Source organism: Arachis hypogaea, chromosome 19, assembly GCF_003086295.3.
Source record: "Arachis hypogaea cultivar Tifrunner chromosome 19, arahy.Tifrunner.gnm2.J5K5, whole genome shotgun sequence".
NCBI classification, from domain to species: Eukaryota; Viridiplantae; Streptophyta; class Magnoliopsida; order Fabales; family Fabaceae; genus Arachis; species Arachis hypogaea.
In genome coordinates this window covers 115,542,365-115,549,052 of record NC_092054.1, presented here as the reverse complement: position 1 = coordinate 115,549,052, position 6,688 = coordinate 115,542,365, and the positions used below count along the sequence as shown (strand labels likewise).

Here is a 6,688-nt window from a genome sequence, read left to right as displayed (position 1 = left end):
CTCCCTTCTTTATAGGCGTCCTATTACTCACAGGATTCCTCTCAGAAGTGTACATGAACTAGTTATTAGCAACCATGTCAATGAGTTCTTGAGCTTCTGCAGGCGTTTTCTTTAGGTGAATGGATCCACCTGCAGAGGTATCCAATGACATCTTTGATAGCTCAGATAAACCATCATAGAATATATCCAGGATGGTCCATTCTGAAAGCATGTCAGTAGGACACTTTTTGGTCAGTCCTTTGTATCTCTCCTAGGCTTCATAGAGGGATTCACCTTCTTTCTGTTTGAAGGTTTGAACATCCACTCTAAGCTTGCTCAGCTTTTGAGGAGGAAAGAACTTGGCTAAGAAAGCCGTGACCAGCTTATCCCAAGAGTTCAGGCTGTCTTTAGGTTGAGAGTCCAACCATATTCTAGCTCTGTCTCTTACAGCAAACGGGAAAAGCATGAGTCTGTAGACTTCAGGATCTACTCCATTAGTCTTAACAGTATCACATATCTGCAAGAATTCAGTTAAGAACTGAAAAGGGTCTTCAGATGGAAGTCCATGAAACTTGTAGTTCTGCTGCATCAGAGAAACTAATTGAGGTTTCAGCTCAAAGTTGTTTGCTCCAATGGCAGGAATGGAGATGCTTCTTCTATGTAAATTGGAATTAGGTGCAGTAAAGTCACCAAGCATCCTCCTTGCATTATTATTATTTTCGGCTGCCATCTCCTCTTCTCGTTTGAAAATTCCTAACAGGTGCTTACTGGTTTGTTGTAATTCAGAGTCCTTTCAGGTTCTGGATCTGCTTCAACAAGAATATTCTTGTCTTTGCTCCTGCTCATATGAAAAAGAGGAAACAGAAAAAAATAATAATAATAATAATAGAGATCCTTTTTACCACAGTATAGAGGTCCCTGTGTGAGTAGAAGAAAAGAAGGAGATGAGAGAGAAAGAGAATTTTCAAAAATGATTTTTGAAAAAGAGTTAGTGATTTTTGAAAATAGTTTTTGAAAAGTGTTAGAAATTTTTCGAAAATTAAAATTAAAAATAATTAGTTAATAAAAAAAGAATTTTTGAAAAAGGGGGAGATATTTTTTCGAAAATTAGAGAGATAGAGAGTTAGTTAGGTAGTTTTGAAAAAGATAAGAAACAAACAAAAAGTTAGTTAGTTAGTTGAAACAAATTTTGAAAATCAATTTTGAAAAGATAAGGAGTTAGGAAGTTAGAAAAGATATTTTGAAATCATATTTTTGAAAAAGATAAGATAAGAAGATATTTTTGAAAAGATATGATTGAAATTAGTTTTTGAAAAAGATTTGATTTTTAAAATCACAATTAATGACTTGATTCACAAGAAATCACAAGATATGATTCTAGAACTTAAAGTTTGAATCTTTCTTAACAAGTAAGTAACAAACTTGAAATTTTTGAATCAAAACATTAATTGATTATGTTATTTTCGAAAATTATGTGATAAAGATAAGAAAAAGATTTTTGAAAAATATTTTTGGAATTTTCGAAAATAACTAAGAAATTTGAAAAAGATTTGATTTTTGAAAAAGATTTTGAAAAAGGTGAGATTGAAAATTTGATAGAGAAAAGGGAAAGATATTTTTTTTTATTTTTGAATTTTTAATGAAGAGAGAGAAAAATACTAAAAAGATGCAATGCATGAAATTTTTAGATCAAAACATGTGATGCATGCAAGAATGCTATGAATGTCAAGATGAACACCAAGAACACTATGAAGATCATGATGAACATCAAGAACACATTTTTGAAAAATTTTTAATGCAAAGAAAACATGCAAGACACCAAACTTAGAATTCTTTAATGCTTAGACACTAAGAATTCAAGAATGCATATGAAAAACAATAAAAGACACAAAACAAAAAATCATCAAGATCAAACAAGAAGACTTACCAAGAACAACTTGAAGATCATGAAGAACACTATGAATGCATGAGAATTTTCGAAAAATGCAGGATGCACATGCAATTGACACCAAACTTATAACATGACTCAAGACTCAAACAAGAAACAGAAAAATATTTTTGCTTTTTATGATTTTCTAATTTTTTTGTATTATTTTTTTTTTCGAAAATTGTTTGAAAAACAAAAATAAGGATTCCAAAATTTTTTATATGAATTCCAGGAATCTTGCATTCTTAGTCTAAAGCTTCAGTCCAGGAATTAGACATGGCTCACTAGCCAGCCAAGCTTTCAAAGAAAGCTCCAGTCCAAAACACAAGACATGGCCAATGGCCAGCCAAGCCTCAGCATGTAATTCAGACATGACATGCCTGACATACCCTACAGTCGTATAACAGCTGATGGTTGGAAGCCTCAGTCCAAAAGAATTTAGACATGGCTTTACAGCCAGCCAGGCTTCACATGCTTCATGAAACACTAGAATTCATTCTTAAAAATTTTGAATCTAAAATTTTTTTTTCGAAAACAGGTGAGAAAATTTTTGAAAGAATTTTTTGAAAAATTTTTGAAAAGAAAACAAAAAGAAAATTACCTAATATGAGCAACAAGATGAACCGTCAGTTGTCCAAACTCGAACAATCCCCAGCAACGGCGCCAAAAACTTGGTATGCGAAATTGCTACTCGGGTTGTGCATTGTTGTTCGAAATTGATTCCCTGGCAATGGCACCAAAAACGGATGCACAGGACCATGGTCTAAACATATCTTCACAACTTCGCATAACTAACCAGCAAGTGCACTGGGTCGTCCAAGTAATACCTTACGTGAGTAAGGGTCGAATCCCACGGAGATTGTCGGTATGAAGCAAGCTATGGTCACCTTGTAAATCTCAGTCAGGCGGATATCAAATGGTTATGAAGTTTTCGAAAATAATATAATAAAATAAGGATAGAAATACTTATGTAATTCATTGGTGAGAATTTCAGATAAGCGAATCGAGATGCTTTCGTTCCTCTGAACCTCTACTTTCCTGCTATCCTCATCCACTTAGTCTTACTCCTTTCCATGGCTGGCTTTATGTGATACATCACCACTGTCAATGGCTACTTTCGGTCATCTCTCAGGAAAATGATCCAATGCCCTGTCACGGCACGGCTAATCGTCTGGAGGCATCACCCTTGTCAATGGCTTCATCTTATCCTCTCAGTGAAAATGGTCAACGCACCCTGTCACGGCACGGCTATTCATCTGTCGGTTCTCGATCATGCTGGAATAGGATTTACTATCCTTTTGCGTCTGTCACTAACGCCCTGCAATCACGAGTTTGGAGCTCGTCACAGTCATTCAATCGTTGAATCCTACTCGGAATACCACAGACAAGGTTTAGACCTTCCGGATTCTCTTGAATGCCACCATCATTCTAGCTTACACCACGAAGATTCCGATTAAGAGATCTAAGAGATACTCATTCAGTCAAAGGTAGAACGGAAGTGGTTGTCAGGCACGCGTTCATAGGGAATGATGATGATTGTCACGTTCATCACATTCAGAGTGAAGTACGAATGAATATCTTAGAAGCGAAACAAGATGAATTGAATAAAAACAGTAGTACTTTGCATTAATCTTTGAGGAACAGCAGAGCTCCACACCTTAACCTATGGAGTGTAGAAACTCTACCGTTAAAAATACATAAGTGAAAGTCCAGGCATGGCCAAATGGCCAGCCCCTCTGATCTAAGAACCAGGCGTCCAAAGATGGTCAAAAAGATGTCTAATACAATAGTGAAATGTCCTATTTATAATAAACTAGCTACTAGGGTTTACAGAAGTAAGTAATTGATGCATAAATCCACTTCCAGGGCCCACTTGGTGTGTGCTTGGGCTGAGCTTGAGTGTTGCACGTGTAGAGGTCCTTCTTGGAGTTGAACGCCAGCTTTTGTGCCAGTTTGGGCGTTCAACTCTGGTTTTGGCTCCTTTTCTGGCGCTGGACACCAGATTTGGGCGGAAAGCTGGCGTTGAACGCCAGTTTACGTCATCTATTCTTGGCCAAAGTATGAACTATTATATATTGCTGGAAAGCCCTGGATGTCTACTTTCCAACTCAATTAGAAGCGTACCATTTTGAGTTTTGTAGCTCTAGAAAATCCATTTTGAGTGCAGAGAGGTCAGAATCCAACAGCATCAGCAGTCCTTCTTCAACCTCTGAATCTGATTTTTGCTCAAGTCCCTCAATTTCAGCCAGAAAATACCTGAAATCACAGAAAAACACACAAACTCATAGTAAAGTCCAGAAATGTGAATTTAACATAAAAACTAAGGAAAACATCCCTAAAAGTAACTAGATCCTACTAAAAACAATGCCAAAAAGCGTATAAATTATCCGCTCATCATGCGGCCATTGTGCGTTTCCCACAAAACGACCCACGCGATCGCGTCACTTGCACAGCACCAATCTCATGCGACAGCGTGAGCGACGCGATCGCGTCGCATGGATTGCACAACACCCCAAAGGAGACAGAGAGTTGCGCTGAAACAACGCTGGAATTGTGTGTTTAGCACAATTTCTAGCGACGCGATTGCATGCCTCATGCGACTGCGTCATTCCCTCTTTTACCCATTCCATGCGATCGCACCACCCACGCGATCGCGTCAACCCTCATTTCACCTCTGCCATGCGACTGCGTGCCCCACGCGATCGCGTGGATTCAAATTTACTAACCCCCCAGTCATGCGAACCCTACCCATTCACGCCCCCCCCAGCCCATTCTCCTTCCTCTCCTCTCTGTAACCTTCCACCACCATCAACTCCCAGCCACAACCACCAACCACCGCCGCCCCTGTCGACCACCCAGAACCCACCGCCACGCCACCCCCTTCCCCATCTTTCTTCTTCTTCTTTCCTCCTCTTCCCTCCACCACCACTGCCCCCCCTCCGTGACCACCACACCCATCGTCGCCGCCCCGTCCCAGCCGCACCACCCACCACCACCCACACCCCCTTCCCTTCCTTCCCCCTTAACCCCTCCCCCATTACCTTTCCAAACCCCTGCCTCCGAACAGCCCTCACCGCTGTCGTGCCACCCTCCACCGCCACGTCAGCCGCCGCCACCACCATCCCCCAGCCACCTCTCTGCCCCACTTTCATTCCTACGCCTACCAGGTTCCGCCGAACGCCACCCTTCTATCAATTCGTAGTTAATTACATATTTTTCTATTTATCTTCATAATTAGGCTAGTTAGATATGTATGATGTACTAGATTCTAGGTTGTTAGGTAGCCTAGGATGTGGTTAGTGGCTTTAGGCCTGATTAATTACGCTATTCGTGTTTCTTGCTTTCTTAATTTCGCAATTCTGCTGTTGCTGTGATGTTAGTATTGTTCATATGCTATAATTTCTTGTTTCATGCTGCTCTTTACACTGCTTTTTCATGTTCATAGTCCTCATATATAATTGCAGCTATCTTTTTAATTCATATGACCTATTCTGATTGCTGATTATTTTCCGGGAACATCCAATTTTAGCCGGAATACTGCCCAATTTTCTGTAAACTATTTTCTTTCCATTCATGTCTTGGTTTTGGCACTTTGAACTCTGCTTTACTCTGCTTTTACCAAACCAATTCACGAATGCCAGGGCACGCTTTCTTATTCTTTTCAATTTCCTGGTTTATAAGATGCATCTTGGATGATTCAATTCCACTTTTTTTGCTATTTCCATATGAATCATCCTTACCTTCCTTGTTTGAATATGAGTTATCTGCTGCTTTAATTTGTGAATTTTTGTTACTTAGGGAATGACCATCATGCCACTTAATCTAATCCACTTTTTACTAATTCACTAATTTTAACTTCCTAAACTCTTTTTCATTCCTAACCAACCTAACTTTCACCATATATCTTCTTGGTTTTTTTCACTATTCTCTTTCACTTTCTAACCAAGGCATGATGATAATTTTTCCTAATTAACATGAATTCTATTACATTTTGGATTGTGGATTTCTCTTCTCAGTTTTCTAACTCCTATACAATCCTTAATGCACATTTACTTAACTCATTTTTCTACTGCTCCTTTGCCATTATGTGCTTCTTTTGATTAATTGCTTACCTGTTTTCCTGTTTTTTTATTATATCCTGGTTTTCTGTTTTTTCAGGATGTCTAACACCCAAAGAAAGGGAAAAGGAAAGGCAACAACTGGCAAACGGAAAAGAGGTGAATCCTCCATGTCCATCTTGGACATCATGCATGATGACTCCTGGCGGGAGAAACACTTTACCCCGCAGGAGAAGGCTGACCAGCTACTCCCTGCTACTGATCCCATTAAGTTTGCAAATCGATACTGCGAGCTGAAGTATCCGGTGTTTGCAACCTCCAGGAACCTGTACCTGGAGAGGACTCTGAAGATCCCAGAAGAACTCCAGCAATACACCTCTAATCAGATCAAACAAAGGGGCTGGTTCTTCCTGGAGATAAACCTGACTGAGGTCAATGCATCTTGGGTAAGGAAATTTTACTGCAATTACTTCAAAACTTTCCTAGATGCAGTAAACCTAAGAGGGAAGTAGATACTGGTCACTGAAGAGGCCATAGAGGATGTTCTGAAGCTCCTGCCTAAATCCGATCAGCCAGATGGTTATCAACAGGCTGAGGAGGACATGCGCTTCATGAAGTTTGATTGGGATGCAGTCAAAACCAGGATAGCCCTTGACCCGACCGTTCCATGGATCATGGGTCAGAACACCACCATACCAAAGGGAATTAAGCGGATCTACTTGAA

At 39.6% G+C, this 6,688-nt stretch overlaps 1 non-coding gene across 1 annotated transcript; it reads left to right on the top strand.

Annotated features, from left to right (window-relative positions):
• The first annotated feature begins 205 nt into the window (after positions 1-205).
• On the top strand, positions 206-313 carry LOC112780345 (small nucleolar RNA R71). The gene has a single exon (XR_003191188.1). It is a non-coding gene; the product is annotated as a small nucleolar RNA R71 (small nucleolar RNA).
• Positions 314-6,688: the final 6,375 nt, after the last annotated feature.